The sequence below is a fragment of the Rattus rattus genome, chromosome 3, assembly GCF_011064425.1.
Source record: "Rattus rattus isolate New Zealand chromosome 3, Rrattus_CSIRO_v1, whole genome shotgun sequence".
Taxonomy (NCBI): domain Eukaryota; kingdom Metazoa; phylum Chordata; class Mammalia; order Rodentia; family Muridae; genus Rattus; species Rattus rattus.
The window spans coordinates 34348826-34368605 of NC_046156.1; the positions used below are offsets into that span (position 1 = coordinate 34348826).

Here is a 19780-nt window from a genome sequence, read left to right on the forward strand (position 1 = left end):
AAGGGACCTGCAGTTGGCATTTCTGGCACCACCTACTCCTGTGTAGGTGTCTTCCAGCATGGAAAGGTGAAATAATAAGCCAATGACCAGGATAACCGCACCATGCGAGCTCTGGCCTTTCACTGACTGGGAACAATTAATGAGATTGTATTGCAAAGTCAGAGTTGTCTGATTTACAGCACAGTTTTTGATGCCGTGCTCTCATTGGATGTAGGTTTGTTGTTAGTCAATTGACATGAAGCACTGGCCCTTCATGGTGGTGAAATGATGCAGAGCAGGCCCAAGGTCGATTGGACACAAAGGGGAGACAAAAAGTTCTACTCTGATGTTCACCAATGGTTCTGACAAAGATGAAAAAGGTACAGAAGCTTACCTTGGAAAGACTATTGCAATGCCATGTCATAGTTGGGGCTTACGCCTGTGGCTCTTTCAGCTGTGAAACAACAAAACTTCGGAACTATTGCAACCTCACTGTACTTCAAATTATCAATGAGCCACCTGCCTGTACTCTGACCGAATAAGATTAAGAGCTAGAAAAAATGTGCAGATTTTGACATGGGAGGTGGCACTTTTGATGTGTCAATCCTCACTATCGAGGATCTGGAATTTTGAAATTCAATCAACAGCTGGAGACACCCACTTGGGTGGAAGACTTTGACAACCAAATGGTCAACCATTTAATTGCTGAGGATTTAACCAAAAGCACAAGAGGACATCAGTGAGAACAAGAGGGCTGTCCGTGTCTACCCTGTCTCTGTGTGGGTAAAGCACCCTCTCTTCCAGCACCCATCAGTGTTGAGATTGATTCTCTCTATGAGGTTGGCTTCTACCTCCACTACCTGTGCTCGATTTGAGGTGAATGCTGACCTGTTTTACAGGACCCTGAAGAAGACACTTTGAGATGCCAAACTAGACAACTCACAGATTCATGATATTGTTCTGATGGATGGTTCTACCAGAATCCCCAAGATTCAGAAACTTCATGACTTCTTCTTCAATGGGAAAAGAACTGAATAAGAGCATTAACCCTCCTTGAGCTGTTGCCTATGGTACAGCCATTATATCTAGAGACAAATCTGAGAATGTTCAGGATTGCTGCTCTTGGATGTCCCTCTCCTCTTTCCCTTAGGATTGACACTGCTGGTGGAGTCATGACTCTATACTCATTAAAGCGCAATATCACCATTCCCCACATAAACAGACACTTTCAACCCCTCTGACAACCAGCCAGGTGTGCTCATCCAGGTGTATGGTGAAAGGGCCATGGCCAAGAACAACAACTTGCTTGGGGTTTGGGCTCACAGGCGCCTCCAGCACCCCGTGGGGTACCTCAGATTGAGTTTCTTTTGACATTGATGCCAATGGCATCCTCAATGTTTCTGCTGTAGATAAGAGCACAGGAAAGGAGAACAAGATCCCATCACCAATGACAAAGGTCTGCTTGAGTAAGGAGGATATTGGTGCATGGGTTCAAGGCTGAAGGAAGTACAAGCTGAGGATGAGAACCAGAGAGAAATGGTTTCCTCAAGAACTCACTGGAGTCTTATGTTTTCAACAACTGTTCAAGATGAGAAACTTCAAGGCAAGATCAGTGAAGACAAACAGAAGATTCTTGATAAATTACAATGAAATCATCAGCTGGCTGGATAAGAACCAGACTCCAGAAGGAAAAATTTGAGCATCAACAGAAAAGAACTGGAGAAAGGTCTGCAACCCTATCATTACCAAGCTGTACCAGGTGCTGGTAGCATGCCTGGAGGAAAGCCTGGTAGCTTCCCTGGTGGAGCTCCATCCATCTGGTGGTGTTTCTTCAGGCCCCAACGTTGAAGAGGTGGATTAAGTCAGTCCAAGTAGAGGGTATAGCATTGTTCCTCAGGGACCCAAAATTAACATGGAATAATAAACTATTTAAATTGGCACCACAAAAAAAGCGTATTGAGGTGGCTATTTACTGTTTCTATTGCCAAAGGTTGTACGTGCATGACCAAATTAAGTCTTATAAGGAATCATTTAACTAACAATTTTTAAAAGTTTTTAGAGAGTTGATTCATGATCATTGTGGTGAAAGTTCAGGTATGACATTAAAACGGTATATGAGGGCTTTATACTAGATCCATGGTAGTGAGCAGAGATGAGAGAGAGGGGGGGGGAGATAGGAAAACCTAATGCAGAAGCCAAGGGGCCCTTTTTCCAACAAGATTATATAAACTCAACAAGGCCCCAACTTTGATTCTTCTTAAATAGTTCAACTAATTTGGGATTAAGTATTCAAACATAGACCTATGGAATGGCATTTTTAGTCAAAATAAAACCAACACATTTCACTCACTGGCTTTCATAGTCTTGCTTTAGCCATATCATAGTTTATAATCATTTGGTAAAAGTCAATAGTCTACCACAGTAAAAACGTTTATAAGTCCAATGTCCATTCTGAGACCTAAGCCAATCTATTAACATAACATCACATAGACTCAACCAAAGGAACAAAACAAAAAAACAAACATACAAATTAAACAAAACAAAAAAAGGAAACAAATAAAAAAAGAAAAACACAGAATATACAAGACAAAAAAGCTAGAAGCACAAGCTCTAAATTCCTTGTAGATGGCTCTCCTTGTGATGATAGTTCTTTGAAACATGTCTTTTTCTCTGGTCCTAATCATACTTTATTGTAACTTGGCTTGGTAGATACCCCGCACCTCTAACATCTTGGAATCTTCTTACAATCCAGCCTTAACAATTAAACTTTCATGCCAGGCTCCCAATCAACCCCACAGTGGTGCTTGTGACACATGCCTAGAAAGCCCTTAGCCAGGAAGCTTTCCTTAACATTGGAAGATCTGAAATCCTTTTCTTCTATCTTTCTTGACACTGAATCAGAACCTTGTGCCATCCTAAAAACTTTGATTTTCTTACTACCTAGTCCCTCAGGACTTAAAAGTGGTATAAACTGTACAAACTTTTATTTGTTGATGGCTTTTAGGTAGAAAGGAATTAGGTCTATTTCTTTAACAAAAGGTGAAGGATTACTTGATGTGATCTTTTATTACTTTTATCATTTCTTCCATTTAGCATTAGACTTTCTTAACACTTCTCTTCTATCAGCACAAGATGTGCCTACGACAATATATTCCCTGGTCTTACTTGCCCCTCAAACATTATACCTTGTATATCTTATTGCCTTGCTTGTACCTATTCTATCTATCTATCTATCTATCTATCTATCTATCTATCTATCTATCTATCTATCTATCTATCATCTATCAATCTATCTATCATCTATCTATCTATCTACCTACCTAACTACCTATGCATCTATCTGTCTATCTATCTATCTATCTATATGGATGTTTTATAAAACATTTCAAATGTATTCCCTTTCCTGGTTTCCTTGATAAGCCCCCTGTCAATCTCCTCTCCCTTCATCTGTAGGTGTTCTCCCCAACCACCTACTTCCCACCCTAACTGCACTGACATTCCTGGACACTGGGATCCAGGCCTTGAGTAGGACCAAGGGCTTTCCTCCCATTGGTGCTCAGCAAGGCTATCCTCACTATTTAAGCAGTTTGGAGCCATGGATCTGTCCATTAATGTACACTTTTGGGTAATTGTTTAGTCCCTGAGAGGTGGTTTAATTTAGTCATGATTTTTATGGGGTTGCAAACCCCTTCCAGCTCCTTCAATCCTTCCCTAACTCCTTCAATGGGGACCCTGTTCTCAGTTCAATGGTTTGGTGCTAGCATTGGCCTCAGTGACATGGGTTGAGCCCTTTAGGAGATAGCATATCAGGCAACTCAGCATGCACTTCTTGGATTCATCTGTGTCTAGCTTTAGTGACTGTATATACATCAACTATATACCCTGGGGCAGGCTCTAAATGGCCATTCCTTCAGTGTCTGCTCCAAAATTTGTCTCTATCTCCTCCTAAAATAATTTTCTTCTCCCTTTTAAGAGGACTGACATCCCACTTTGGTTGTCTTTCTTGCCAGCTTCATGTGGTCTGTAATTGTATCTTGGGTAATTTGAGCTTTTGGACTAATATCTACTTATCGGTGAGTGCATACCTGTGATTTTTTTTTCAGGGGCGGGGGAATTGGGTTACCACACCTAGGATGATATTTTATTTTCTATCCATTGCATAAGAAATTTCATGAAGTCATTGTTTTTTGATAGCTGATAATACTCCATTTTTGTACATGTACCCCACTTTCTGTATCCATTCCTCTGTTGAAGAGACATCTAGATTCTATCCAGCTTCTGGCTATTATAAATAATGTTGCTTTTAGCATAGTGGAGCATGTATTTTTGTTATATGTTGGAGAATCATTTGGGTATATGCCCAGAGAGGTATAGCTGGTCCTCAGGTAGTAGAATGTCCAATTTTCTGAGGAACCCTCAGACTGATTTCAGAGTGATTGTACCAGTTTGCAGTCCCACCAACAATGGAAGATTGTTCCTCTTTCTCCCCACATCCTTGCCAGCATCTGATATCACTTGAGTTTTAGATATTAGCCATTCTGACTGGTATGAGGTGAAATCTCAGGGTTGTTTGATTTGCATTTTCCTGATGATTAAGGATGTTGAACATTTTGTTGAGGTGCTTAGTCATTCGATATACCTCAGTTGAGGATTCTTTGTTTAGTCCTGTACCCCATTTTTAATGGTTATTTGATTCTCTGAGTCTAAGTTCTTGAGTTCTTTGTATATTGGATATTAGCCATCTATTAGATGTAGGATTGGTAAAATCTTTTTTTTCCGAATCTGTTGGTTGCTGTTTTTTGTCCTACTGAGCAGTGTCCTTTGCCTTTCAAGAAGCTTTATGAGGTCCCATTTGTTGATTCTTGATTTTTGAGCATAAGCCAATGTTGTTTTGTTCAGGAAATTTTCCAGTGCCCATGTGTTCCAGATGCTTCCCTAGTTTTTCTTCTATTAGTTTGAGTGTGTCTGGTTTGATGTGGAGGTCCTTGATCCACTTGGACTTAAGCTTTGTACAGGGTGATAAGCATGGATCGATCTGCATTCTTCTACATGTTGACCTCCAGTTGAACCATCACCATTTGTTGAAAATGATATCTTTTTTCCATTGGATTGTTTAAATCCTTTCTCAAAGATCAAGGGACCACAGGTCTGTGGGTTCACTTCTGGGTCTTCAATTTTATTCCATTGATCTGCCTGCCTGTGTCTGTAACAATAGTATACAGTTTTTATCACTATTGCTCTGTAATACTGCTTGAGTTCAGGGATGATGATTCCCCCAGTTCTTTAATTGTTAAGAATACGTTTCGCTATCCTGTTTTGTTTTATTTTGTTTGTTATTCCAAATGAATTTGCAAGTTGCCCTTTCTAACTCCATGAAGAATTGAGTTGGAATTTTGATTTTGATTGCATTGAATCTGTAGATTGATTTTTGGCCAACTGTCCATTTTACTCTATTAATCCTGCCAATGTGTAAGCATGGGAGATCTTTCCATCTTCTGAGATCTTCAATTTCTTTCTTCAGACTTGAAGTTCTTGTCATACAGATCTTTCACTTGCTTGGTTAGAATCATACTGAAGTATTTTATGTTATTTGTGACTATTGTGAAAGTGTCATTTCCTAATTTCTTTCTCATATATGTTTATTCTTTGATTAAAGGAAGCCTACTGATTTGTTTGACTTAATTTTATACCCAGCCACTCTGCTGAAGTTGTTAATCAGGTTTAGTAGTTCACTGGTGGAAATTTTGGGGTCACTTAATTATACTATCATATCATTTCAAATAGTGATATTTTGACTTCTTCCTTTCCAATCTGTATCCCTTTGAACTCCTGTTGTCTGATTGCTCTGGCTAGGAATTCAAATATATATAGGTTGAGAAATGACAACATCGTCTAGTCCCTGATTTTAGTGAAATTTCTTCAAGTTTCTCTCCATTTAGTTTGATGTTGGCTACTGGTTTGCTGTATATGGCTTTTACTATGTTAAGATATGGGCCTTGAATTCCTGGTCTTTCCAAGACTTTCATCATGAAGGGGTGTTGAATTATGTCAAATGTTTTCTCAGCATCTAATGAAATGATCATGTGTTTTTTCCTTTGAGTTTGTTTATATAATTGATTACATTGATGGATTTCTATATATTGAGCAATTCCTTCCTACCTGGGATGATGCCTACTTGATCATAAGGTATGATCATTTTGATGTGTTCTTGGATTTGGTTTGTGAGAATTTTATTGAGTATTTTTGCATTGATATTCATAAGGGAAATTGTTCTGAAGTTCTCTTTCTTTGTTGGGTCTTTGTGTGATTTATGTAAAAGCCTAATTGTGGTTTCATAGAAGGAATTGGGTAATGTTCCTTTTGTTTGTATTTTGTGGAATAGTTTGGACAGTATTGGTATTGGGTCTTCTATGAAGGTCTGATAGAATTCTGCACTAAACCGGTCTGGTCCTGGCTCTTTTTGGTTGGGAGATTTTAATAACTGCTTCTTTTAGATGGTTTCTTTGATCCTGGATTAACTTTGGTAACTGGTATTTGTCTAGAAAATTGTCCATTTCATCCAGATTTTCAGTTTTGTTCAATATAAGCTTTTGTAGGGGAATTGATGATTTTTTAATTTCCTCAGATTCTGTTGTTATATCTCCCTTTTCATTTCTATTTTGTTAATTTGAATACATGCTCTGTGTCCTCTCGTTGGTCTAGCTAAGTGTTTATCTATCTTGTTGATTTTCCCAAAGAACCAGCTCCTGGTTTTTGTTGATCCTTTATATAATTTTTTCTGTTTCTACTCTGTTGATTTCAGGCCTAAATTTGATTATTTCCTGCCATCGAGTCCTCTTCTGTATATTTGGTTTTTGTTGTTGTTATTGTTGTTGTTGCTGTTATTGTTTTGTTGTTGTTGCTGTTCTAGTGCTTTTAGGTGTGCTGTCAATTTGCTAGCTAGTATATGCTCTCTTTAGTTTCTTTTTGGAGGAACTCAGAGCTGTGAATTGTCCTCTTAGCACTGCTTACATTGTATACCATAAGTTTGGGTATGATGTGCCTTCAATAAATTGTAAAGAGCCTTTAATTTTGTTTATTATTTCTTCATTGATCAAATTATCATTGAGTAGAGTGTTGCTCAACTTCCATGTATATGTGGGCTTTCTGTTATTTTGTTGTTATTGAAGACCGGCCTTAGTTCATGGTGATCTGATAGGATGCATGGTATTATTTCAATCTTCTTATATCTGTTGAGACCTGTTTTGTGACCAATTATATGGTCAATTTTGGAGAAGGCACCATGAGGTGCTGAGAAGAAGGTATATTCTTTTGTTTTAGGATGAAATGTTCTATAGATATCTGCTAAATCCATATGTTTCATAACTTCTCTTAGTTTCTCTGTGTCTCTCTTTAGTTTCTGTTTCCATGATCTGTCCATTGGTGAGAGTGGGTGTTGAAATCACCCACTATTATTGTGTGAGGTGCAATGTGTGCTTTGAGCCTCAGTAAGGTCTCTTTTATGAATATAGGTGCCCTTGCATTTGGAGTATAGATATTCTGAATTGAGAGTTCATCTTGGTGAATTTTTCCTTTGATGAATATGAAGTGTCCTTATGTTTTTGGATAACTTTTGGTTGAAAGTCGATTTTTTTTTCACTATTTTCCAGCTTGTTTCTTCGGACCATTACTTGGAAAGTTGTTTTCCAGTCTTTTGTTTTATTCTGAGGTAGTGTTTGTTTGTGCCACAGAGGTGTGTTTCCGGCGTGCAGCAAAATTCTGGGTGCTCTTTATGTTTCCATCTGTTAGTCTATTTCTTTTTTAATGCGGAATTGAGTCCATTGATGTTAGAAGCTATTAAGAAATAGTGCTTGTTTTTTCCTGTTATTTTTGTTGTTAGAAGTGGAATTATGTTTGTGTTCTTTCTTCTTTTGGGTTCACTGCAATGAGATTACTTTCTTACTTTTTCTAGGGTGTAGTTTCCCTCATTGTGTTGGAGTTTTCCATCTATTTTCCTTTGTAGGGCTGGATTTCTGGAAAGATATTGCATAAGTTTGGTTTTGTCATGGAATATCTTGATTTCTCCATTTATGTTAATTGAGAGTTTTGCTGGATATAGTAGCCTGACTGGCATTTGTGTTCTCTTAGAGTCTGTATGCATTTGCCCAGGATCTTCTGGCTTTCATTGATGAGAAGTCTGGTGTAATTCTGATAGGTCTGCCTTTATATGTTACTTGACCTTTTTCCCTTACTGCTTTTAATATTCTTTCTTTGTTTTGTGCATTTGGTGTGTTGACTATTATGTGACGGGAAGAATTCCTTTTCTGGTGCAATCTATTTGGAGTTCTGTAGGCTTCTTGTATGTTTATGGGCATCTCTTTCTTTAAGTTAGGGAAGTTTTATACTATAATTTTTTTGAAGATATTTACTAGCTCTTTAAGTTGGGAGTCTTTGCTCTCTTCTCTACCTCTTATCCTTAGGTTTGATCTTCTCACTGTGTCCTGGATTTTTTGGATGTTTTAGGTTAGGACCTTTCTGCCTTTTACATTATCTTTGATGGTTGTGTTCATGTTTTCTGTGGTTTCTTCTGCCTCAAGATTCTCTCTTCTATCTCTTGTATTCTTTTGGCGAAGCTTGTATCTATGACTCCTGATCTCTTTCCTAGGTTTTTTTTTTATCTGCAGTATTGTCTCCCTTTGTTACTTTGTTTTTGTTTGTTCTTTGTTGTTTCTATTTTCACTTTTAAATACTGGATGGTTTTGTTCAATTCCTTAATCTGTTTGGTTGTGTTTTTATGTAATTCCTTAAGGGATTTTTGTGTTTCCTCTTTAAGTGCTTCTACTTGTTTACTTGTGTTGTCCTGTATTTGTTTAAGAAAGTTATTTATATCCTTCTTAATGTCCTCAATCATCATCCTGAGTGTGACTTTAAATCCAAATCTTCTTTTCCAGTGTGTATGGATATCCAGTATTTGCTTTGTTGAGAGTACTGGACTCTGATGATGCCATTAGTCTTGGTTTCTGTTGCTTAGTTTCCTGTGCTTGCGTCTCCCAACATGAGGTTGTCTCTAGTGGTAGCTTGCTTGTCTTTCTGTCTCTGACAGTGGCTTGATCCTCCTGTAAGCCTATGTGTCAGCACTCCTGTAGACCTATTTTCTTTCAGCTGCATCTGGGAACAGAGAACTGCTCCTGAGTTTGTGTGTCCCGAAGCCTCTAGGCAGGTGGCTGGGAGCAGAAGCATTGCTCTCACATGTGTCAGCAGTCCTGGAGACTTGCTTTCAGCTCTGGACTCAGGCAAAAACTGGAAGTGTTCTGACCATGACTGATCCTAAATTCCTGTATGCAGAGGGCACTAGGCAGGTTCTTCTTGGGGCAGCAATGTGAGCAGAAGTGGTGGTCTCCACCGAGCTCTCAGGATTTTCCTCACTTCTGAGAACAGGCAGAAACTGGAAATGTCCTGTCCTAGACTGTTCCTGCTTTTGTGTGTCCTGAGGCTCCCAAGTGGGATGCTCAGAACAGAAGAGTTGGTCTTACCTCTGCTCTCAGGTGTGTTGGCATTCCTGGCGACCGGCTTTCAGCTTGTGGGCAAGGCAGAAACTGGAAAAGCCCTGCCCCTGACTGCTCCTAGGTTCCTGTGCCCAGGGGGCACGGAGGGCACTAGGCCAGTACCTCATGGGCAAGGAATGTGAGCAGAAGTAGTTGTCTCCTCTGAGCTCTCAGGGTTGTTCATACTTCTGAGATTCCAGCTGTCTCCTATACAGGATAGGGGTACAGAGAGCTGTTGGATTGGTTCAGTTCTGGGTACAGGGCGAAACCAAGTACCTGTTCATTTTAAGACATTATAAAAATGATTAATAATAACAACCAGACCCAGTCAGTACTGGTCTGTCTTTAAATCTCATTAATCCCCAACTCTTCTATTTAACATCAGAAAGACTGTTTTTGGACAATGGCAGAAAACAGCTACATTCTTTATGAAAATATCATATGAATGGTCTCTTTACCAGCTGCTAATATTCTTCCCCCTAAAAACTCTTGTGCTAATATTCTTCCCACCTAAACTTCTTGTGTAAAAATCTATATTGTTTTCAATACCACTGTCTTCAATGGTCTTACTAGAATAGTATATTAAACCTCACTTAAAGTACTCAACACTTTTTCTAACCCAATATCCAAATATCATTCATATTTTTCTAAACAGCACCATGATCATGCCTGTGACAGCAAGACCCCACTTCTGGTATCAGTTTCTATCTTTGTTATTGTTCTATTGCTATAAACAGACACCATGATATATAAAATAAAGCATTTAGTTGAGCACTTGTTTGCAAAACAGGCACTGTAGCATAATCTGAGAGCTTCACCTCCTGATCCTCAGTCAGGAGAGAGATAGAGATAGGGAGAGATAGAGAGAGATGGTGCCTTCTGTGTGCTTTTAAAGCCTTAAGGCCCCTATCCACTGTTACATCTGCTCTAACAAGGCTACACTTACTCCAACAAGGCCATACCACCTAATCCTCCCCAAACAGTTTCACTAACTACGGACCAAGCATTCAAATACATGAGCTTATGGGTCCATTCTTATTCAACTCATAATGAGCAAAACGTCTAATAGACAATTCCAGTTCTACAAGTCTTTAAGGTGACATCAAATTAAGCAGATCTAAGCCTTCAAAGCTTCCAGTCAAAGCCAAAAGCTGTTTTTCTAATGAGTTTTGCACATGTAATGAGTCCCTATAGAATTTTAATATTAGTTGATTTATTTACCCTTTTCCTTGTTAATTAGTTTTAACTTTTTTGTTTCCGTGTCAGATTTAGAGCTAAAGGAAGCAATAAGATAATAGATAATGCATATTTTGACAAAGTATGAAGCCAGACACAATTTATGACATAAAATGGGGCTATCAATAGTGTATTGTTAATAATTAAAATTTTAGTGCACCTCACTGGTAACCTTAAATGGAATAATAATGAAGAGGTTTTATATGTATGTGACCTTTATTTTTCTGCTCATTTACATGTTCTCTTGTCAAGTATACTATAGACTTTTCTAAAGGATAGTATTTTCTAGTCTAAAATAAAAAATAATGTAGAGTTACTTAGCTTCTAAGTTAGAATTATTTTCCTGAAATTGTGTGGTGCACTGAAGAAATCTATGTGTGAAGTTTAGCAAACATTTCATGTCGTGCATGAACTGACAGTGAATCTAAAGATGCTCTTTTCTCAGTTTCACAGTTAAGCATGGTCTTTAGGGAAATACCAGGTCTTTGTTAAATAAGTGTGACAACTTGAATTTCAACCATGTATCATTTTTATACCAATAATTTGTCTCATCTAATAACACACTTTTCCGGCAAAATGTATTTAATAGGAAAGATCCAGTCTTTGGACAATGTATTTATTCAAAAACTATGGAAATTGGCTCTTAACCATTGGAATAAACATTTTAAGCAGATTGTTTCTATAAAAGTAATTTTCATAAGCAAGATTTTATATTTTCATGAATGTGATTAAACTTCTGTATAATTATATCACTTTACTTATTAGCCTAGTCATGTATTGTTCTTGGAATTATCCCTAAGAAAGCTCTGGAGAACAGTGCATGAATACTTTCCGAAGTCATTATGGGATAAGAACCTACTATTCCTGTATCCTCTATTACTCCACTTTCAAATTATTATGATTTTACATCATCCTAAAATGGATGATTTTAGACATTCTATCTTAGGATATAGGATTTGGTATTGGGGGAAAATGACCTAAAGTCTTTCAAACCAAGATCCTAAAGCACATGCATAGAGAGTCAGCAATCATTATATTCACAAAGGACTGGGACAAATGAGACAAAACAACATTATCATGGAAATTAAGGAAATGCCATGCAACACTTCACAGAAGTAAACTCCCCCCCCCCACAACTTCCTTAGTAATCACTATGCCCTACTATAGAAAAATATATGAATGATTTTAGCAAAATTTTGGTATAAGATAAAGCAAGTTGGGAAGAGGAGTTGTGATATGAAGCTGCATTGGTAGGAAACAAGCAAATGGAAAGTTGTAGGTAGTTAACTTAGCTTCATAAATACATTTAATGAACTTTGTTCATGTAACTCAGCAGACCTTTACTGATACTACAATGACCATTCTTTCAACTTAGGCCTGGAACAATTATAGCTTGCAGTTTATGAAAATTTGGGGTATATAGTTAATATTTTTGCAGCACTTATTTCATGTTTGAAAAATTGAAGAATAAAGCACAATGGTACAGAAATAGGTTAAAGAAGCATTGAATTTTAGTTGCATTTTATAAATGGTATTAATTGTTGCTACATTTCTTGTAATGAGCCATACCTGTTTCCAGGGATAGTATTTCTGTTGAAATACTGGGATTATTATAATTGGTTGGGTAGCAAATAGAACAAAAAAAAATCAAGAATTCAGGATAATTTGTAAAATAATTTGAAACTTACTTTGGTAGAAAAAAAATAAACCTTCAACACAATGATGTGTTATGTGTTGATGTACACAATATTTAGATCCTTGATACCTTACACCTGTGATCTCAACATTCAGAGGCTGAAGCAAGAGTACTGCCATACTTTAATAACATCCTGATAGAGCACATTCCTGGCCAGCATTGGTATAGTGATATATATGATATAACATCTATCATATAAACAAGTACTTTTCATAAATGCCCCCATGCATATATATATATTATATGTGTTTTATATATATATATAAAATTAAAGAAATACTTATGCATAGATATGAATAATTTTACACTTATACATTTCAAAGTATATGGCCACATATCTGTGTGTGCAGGTAGGTACATTTGTGCCACAGTGCACATGTATAAGTCAAATGACAAACTTGGGCAACCATCTTCACATCTACATTGTTTAATATAGTATCTCTTCATTTTTCATGCTAATAGGCCTGAGAATGTCCAGAGATCTTTCCATTTCTGATTTCCATTTTGCTGTAGGGACACAGAACTTACAGATGAAAACTACTGTGCTGCCCTTATGAGACCTATGTGGATTTAAAACCTGGCCTAGAAAAGCGTAATTCAAAATGTATTTATCAATTCGAGTGGTAAAATAATTCAATAATTTGAAAAGTACTTGTCCTAATGTTTGAAAAAATAAATATAGCATAAAGAATAAAGGGGTCTAAAATGTATGAAGACATATGATTGTAAGAGGAAAATTTCCCACAATATCTTATTGCTTGTGGGAAAATATTATAAGTTGATTCTAGGAACAATTATGTAAGAATGAAAGTTACAGTCATATTTTCCTCAAATTTTTCGACAAATGGAGATCATAAGTTAGACTTAGTCTAAATCGGGTCAAAAGTGATTCAAAACTGAACAACAAAAATTCTTAAAGTTATGTTTATGCCCATACATATGAATTTTTAAAGCTCTGGTCATAGCAAATGAATCTAAATTTAATAACAAATATGAAATTAATGATACTAGAAAAACACTAAGTCTGTCCAAACAGATGTTATCCAAATAATGGGCTTCCAAGATTTGCGAACTTACCAAGGAATGTAGGCAAAAAAGTCTGATCATATTAGCTAATATAACACTACATTAGCAAAACAAGTGTTTGATGGACATACACCTATATATCATTGTATCAGATAATGTGACATATATTTATTTTCCATCCAAAATTACCCAGTAAACATAGGCAATCCTACCAGTATTATATTTCTTTTTCCTGGCATTTACTAAATTGTATAAACATAGAAGAATGTATTCTTAGTGTAACAGGAAATGGATGTGATCTGTAGGAAAAAAAACAATGAATTGTCTCTTATAGGTTCTACTTTTAAAACTATTTTAAATCAGCATACATTAAGTGTGAAAATGGAGTTTCATTTTGATATTTCTATGTATGAATATAAAGTACATTGATAATCACATCCTATAATCCTCTCTCCATCCCTCATCTTTCTCCCCCTTTCATTTTAAATAGCAACTCTTTTAATTTCATAGCTTACAGAATTCTAGATCAAATACACACACACACACACACACACACATATATATGTGTGTGTGTATATATATATGAGAGAGAGAGAGAGAGAGAGAGAGAACATGGGATGACTCTTTGTTTACATGTGAGTTTTTTCCTTTACTTGAGGAGCTCTCATTCCAAAGGAGGTAATTCCATTCTTATTTACCAGTGAATCAAACTCTATTGTACATATTTATCACAATTCCGTTGTGCATCTATCTATTAAGAGGACCTAGGCTGATTCCATAGCATAGGCTACTATGAGTGATACAGTAACAAGCATGGTTGTGTGAATTTAGATTCATCTGGATACATTCACAGAAATAGTGCATTTGATCTGCAAGAAGTTCTATTATTTTTATATTAGTTTTTCCTTTGTGCTGAAGAACTTTGTTTTCAAATTTGCACTCATGGTGTTTCATGTTCATACTTTTTAGAGTATCCTTCATTGACCCCAGCTATAACAACACCTGTGTCTTTTTAATATATCACTTACTTATTCTCTGGATGTACAGTGCTGAAAGCAACTGATCAGAGCCTTTCTCTGATCTATTTTTGTGCTATAATAATGTGCTAAGTGAATGCTAATGAATATTCACTTAATAAATTAATTAACAAGAATATTAAATGAGAACACTTGAAGAGAGAACTCTGACTGAATTTCTAAGAACAGTAGGTTTTAGTGCTGGATGATTTTTGTGAGTGTTTAGTCAAAAATAATTCCAGATGAAATCCAGTCTTCAAGTATGACCCGGTGGCACTTATTTGATGCTTGTGCGGGCATGGCTGACTGGAGATGAGGTAGAGCTGATGGAGAAGCTCAAAAAACAGTTGTTCTGTGTCTGAAAATAAGACATTGTCCAAAGAGAACACAAATGCAAGCCCGGGCTACTATATCCAGAAAACTCAATTACATACATGGAGAAACCAAGATATTCTATGACAAAAGCAAATTTATACAGTATCTTTCCACAAATCCAGCCCTACAAAGGATAACAGATGGAAATCTTCAACTGAAGGAGGGAAGCTACATCCAGAAAAAACAACAAAGCAATCTAATTTCAACTAACCCAAAAAAAAGATAGTCACACAAACATAATTCCACATCTACCAACAAAAATAACAGGAAATAACAATCATTGGTCTCTAATATCTCCCAACATAAATGGACAAAATTCCCCAATAAAAAGACATAGACTAACAGACTGGAAACTAAGAGAGGACACAGCATTTTTCTGCACACAGGAAACACATCTCAGTGAAAAACACAGCACTCCCTCAGAGTTAAATGCTGGAAAACAATTTTCCAAGCAAATGGTCCCAAGAAACAAGATGGAGTAGCCATTTAAATATCAAAGAAATAATGAAAGGAAGAAAGAAAGAAAGAAAGAAAGAAAGAAAGAAAGAAAGAAAGAAAGAGTCAACTTTCAAACAAAAGTTATCAAAAAAAAAAAAAAAAAGGAAGGACACTTCATATGCATCAAAGGAAAAATCAACCAAGATGAACTCTCAATCCTGAATATGCTCCAAATGCAAAGAAACTTATATTCATAAAAGAAACCTTACTAGCTAAAAGTATGCATTGCACTTCACACAAAAATAGTCGGAAAATTCAAAACCACATTCTCATCAATGGACAGATCATGGAAACAGAAATTAAAGAGAGACATAGAGAAAATAACAGAAGTTATGAACAAAATGTATTTAACAATGTCTATAGAACATTTCATCCTAAAACAAAAGAGTAAACCTTCTCAGCACCTCATGGTACGTTTTCCAAAATTGACCATATAATTGGTCACAGAACAGGCCTCAACAGATAGAGGAAGATCGAAATAATCCCATGCCTTCTATCAAATCACCATGGACTAAGGCTAGTATTCAATAACAACAAAAATGACAGAAAGCCCACATGTACATGGAAGTTGAAGAACGCTCTACTTAATGATAACTTGATCAAGGAAGAAATAGAGAAAAAATTAAAGACTTTTTAGATTTTATTGAAAATGAGGGTACAACATACCCAAACTCATGGGACACAATGAAAGCAGTGCTAAGAGGAAAACTCATAGCTCTGAGTGCCTCTCAAAAGAAACTGGAGAGGGCATACAATAGCAGCTTGACAGCACACCTAAAAGCTCTAGAACAAAATGAAGCAAGTACACCCAAGAGGAGTAGACAGCAGGAAATAATCAAACTCAGGACTGAAATCAACCAAGTAGGAACAAAAGGAACAAACCAAAGAATCAACAAAACCAGGAGCTGGTACTTTGATAAAATCAACAAGATAGATAATTAGCAAGACTAACTAGAGGGCATGGAGAGAGTATCCAAATTAAAAAAAAATCAAAATTGAAAAGATAGAGAAAACAACAGAAACTGAGGAAATTCAAAAAATATTCAGGTCCTAATAAAAAGTCTTATACACAACAAAACCAGAAAATCTGGATGAAACAGACAATTTTCTAGACAGATGCCAAGTACCAAAATTAAATCAGGACCAATTAACCATCTAAACAACCCCATAACTCCTAAAGCAATAGAAGCAGTCATTAAATGTCTCCCAGCCAAAATGAGCCCAGGACCAGATGGGTTTAGTGCAGAATTTTATCAGACCTTCATAGAAGACCAATACTGTCCAAACTGATCCACAAAATAGAAACGTAGAGAACACTACCCAATTCCTTTTATGAAGCCACAATTCGATGTATACCTAAATCACACAAATACCCAACAAAAAAAGAGAACTTCAGACTCATTCACCTTATGAATATCAACTCAAAAACACTCAATAAAATTCTCACAAACCAAATCCTAGAACACATCAAAATGATCATCCATTAAGATCAAGTAGGGATGCAGGCATGGTTCAATATATGGTAATTCATCAACATAATCCACTATATTAACAAACTCAAAGGAAAAAAAAAACACATGATCATCTCATTGGATGCTGAGAAAGCATTTGACCAAATTCAATACTCCTTCATGTTAAAAGTCTTGGAAAGATCAGGAACTCAAGACCCATACTTAAACATAGTAAAAGCAATATACAGCAAACCAGGAGCCAATCTCAAACTAAATGGAGAGAAACTTGAAGCAATCCCACTAAAATCAGGGACTGGACAAGGCTGCCCACTCTCTCCTTACCTATTCAATATTTAAAGTGCTAGCCAGAGCAATCATATAACAAAAGGAGGTCAAAGGGATACAAATTGCAAAGGAAGAAGTCAAAATATCACTATTTGAGGATGATATGATAGTATACTTAAGTGACCCCAAAATTCCAACAGAAAACTCCTAAACCTGATAAACAACTTCAGCAAAGTGGCTGGATATAAAATTAACTCAAAGAAATCAGTAGCCTTTCTCTATGCAAAGGATAAACAGGCCAAGAAAGAAATTAGGGAATTGACACCCTTCACAATAGTCAAAAATAGTATGAAATACATTGGTGTGACTCTAACCAGGGAAGTGAAAAATCTGTATGACAAGAACTTGATGTCTCTGTAGAAAGAAACTGAAGAAGATCTCAGCTGATGGAAAGACCTCCCATGCTCATGGATTGGCAGGATTAATATAGTAAAAATGGCCAATTTGTCAAAAGTAATCTACAGATTCAATGCAATCCCCATCAAAATTCCAACTCAATTCTTCATAGAGTTAAAAAGAGCAATTTTCAAATTCATTTGGAATAACAAAAAACCCAGGATATCAAAAACTATACTCAACACTAAAAGAACTTCTGGTGGATTTTCAATCCCTGACCTCAAGCAGTATTACAGAGCAACAGTGATAAAAACTGCATGGTATTGGTACAGAGACAGACAGATAGACCAATGGAACAGAATTGAAGACCCAGAAATGAACCCACACACCTATGGTCACTTGATCTTTGAGAAAGCAGCTAAAACCATGCATTGGATAAAAGATAACATTTTCAACAAATGATGCTGGTTCAACTGGAGGTCAGCATATAGAAGAATGTAAATCCATCCATTTACAAATGGATCAAATCTCAAGTCCAAGCAGATTAAGGATCTCCACATAATACTAGATACACTCAAACTAAAGAAGAAGAAATGGGGAAGAGCCTCAAACAGATGGAGACAGAGGAAAATTTCCTTAACAGAACACCGATGGTTTATGCTCTAAGATCAGGAAATGACAAATGGGACCTCAAAAAATTGCAAAGCTTCTGTAAGGCAAAAGACACTGTCATTAGGACAAAAGGGCAACAAACAGATTGGGAAAAGATGTTTACCAACCCTACATGTGATAGAGAGCTAATATCCAAAATATACAAAGAACTCAAGAAGTTAGACTCCAGAGAACCAAATAACCCTATTAAAAATGGGGTAGAGGGTTAAACAAAGAATTCTCAGCTGAGGAATATCGAATTTCATCAGGGAAATGCAAAGCAAAACAACCCTGAGATTCCACCTCACACCAGTGAGAATGGCTAAGATCAAAAACTCTGGCGACAGCAGATGCTGGCGAGGATGTGGAGAAAGAGGAACGCTCCTCCATTATTGGTGGGATTGCATGTTAGTACAAGCACTCTAGAAATCAGTTTAGAGGTTCCACAGAAAATTGGACATAATACTTAACCTTAGGACCCAGCCCTATCACTTCTGGGCATATACCCAAAAGATGTTCCAACAGTTATCAACAGCACATGATCCACTATGTTCTTAGCAGCCTTATTTATAATAGCCAGAACTTGGAGAGTTGTCCCTCAACAGAGGACTGGATACAGAAAATGTTCATTTACACAATGGAATACTGCTCAGCTATCAAAAACAATGACTTCATGAAATTCATAGGCAAATGGAGTGAGGTAACCCTGTCACAAAAAAACACACATAGTATGCACTCACTGATAAGTGGATATTAGCCCAAAAGCTGGTATTGCCCAAGATACAATCCACTGGTCACATGAAACTCAAGAAGAAGGACAAGCAAAGTGCACATGCTTCTCTCCTTCTCAGAGGGAGAACAAACATATTCATAGGAGGAAATACAGAGACCAAGTTTGGAAGAGACTGAAGGAAAGGACATCTTGGACACTGGATCCCTCATGGGGATCTAGACCATATATATACAGCCACCAAACCCAGATAATACTGCTGATGTCAAGAATTGCATGCTGACAGGAGACTGATACAGTTGTCTCCTGAGAGGCTCTGCCAGAGCATGGCAAAGACAGAGGAGGGTGCTCATGGGCAACCATTGAACTGAGAATGGGCTCCCCATTTGAGGAGTTAGAGAGAGGATGGAATAAACTGAAGAGGTTTTGACCCCATAAGAACAACAGTACCGTCATCCAGAGCTCCCAGGGACTAAACCACCATCCAAAGAGTACACATGAACAAACCCACGACTCCAGCCTCATATGTAGCAGAGGATGGCCTCATTGGGCAACAATGCAAGGAGAAGCCCTTGGTCCTGCCAAGGTTCAACCGGCCAGTGTAAGGGAATATCAGGGCATGGAGGTGGGAAGTGGTGGTTGGATGGGTGGAGGAACACCCTCATAGAAGATGGAGTTTGGGGATTGGAATAAGGGTTTATGGACAGGAAACAGGCAAAGGGGATAACATCTGAAATGTAAACAAAAAGTATCAAATAAGAAATAGAATAAAAGACATTAAATATTCAAATATTGGACATGATTCTTGGCGCCAAGTATTGTAGTGTCTATGTGGACTCCTCTAGAATACTGTAATGGAAGATCCTTGTTCTTTACTTGTTTGTTTGCTTGTTAGTTTCCAATTTGATTTCAGAGAC

General features: G+C 37.0%; 1 pseudogene; it reads left to right on the plus strand.

Moving 5' to 3' along the window:
- The first annotated feature begins 325 nt into the window (after positions 1-325).
- Positions 326-1840, plus strand: LOC116895742 (annotated as a pseudogene).
- Positions 1841-19780: the final 17940 nt, after the last annotated feature.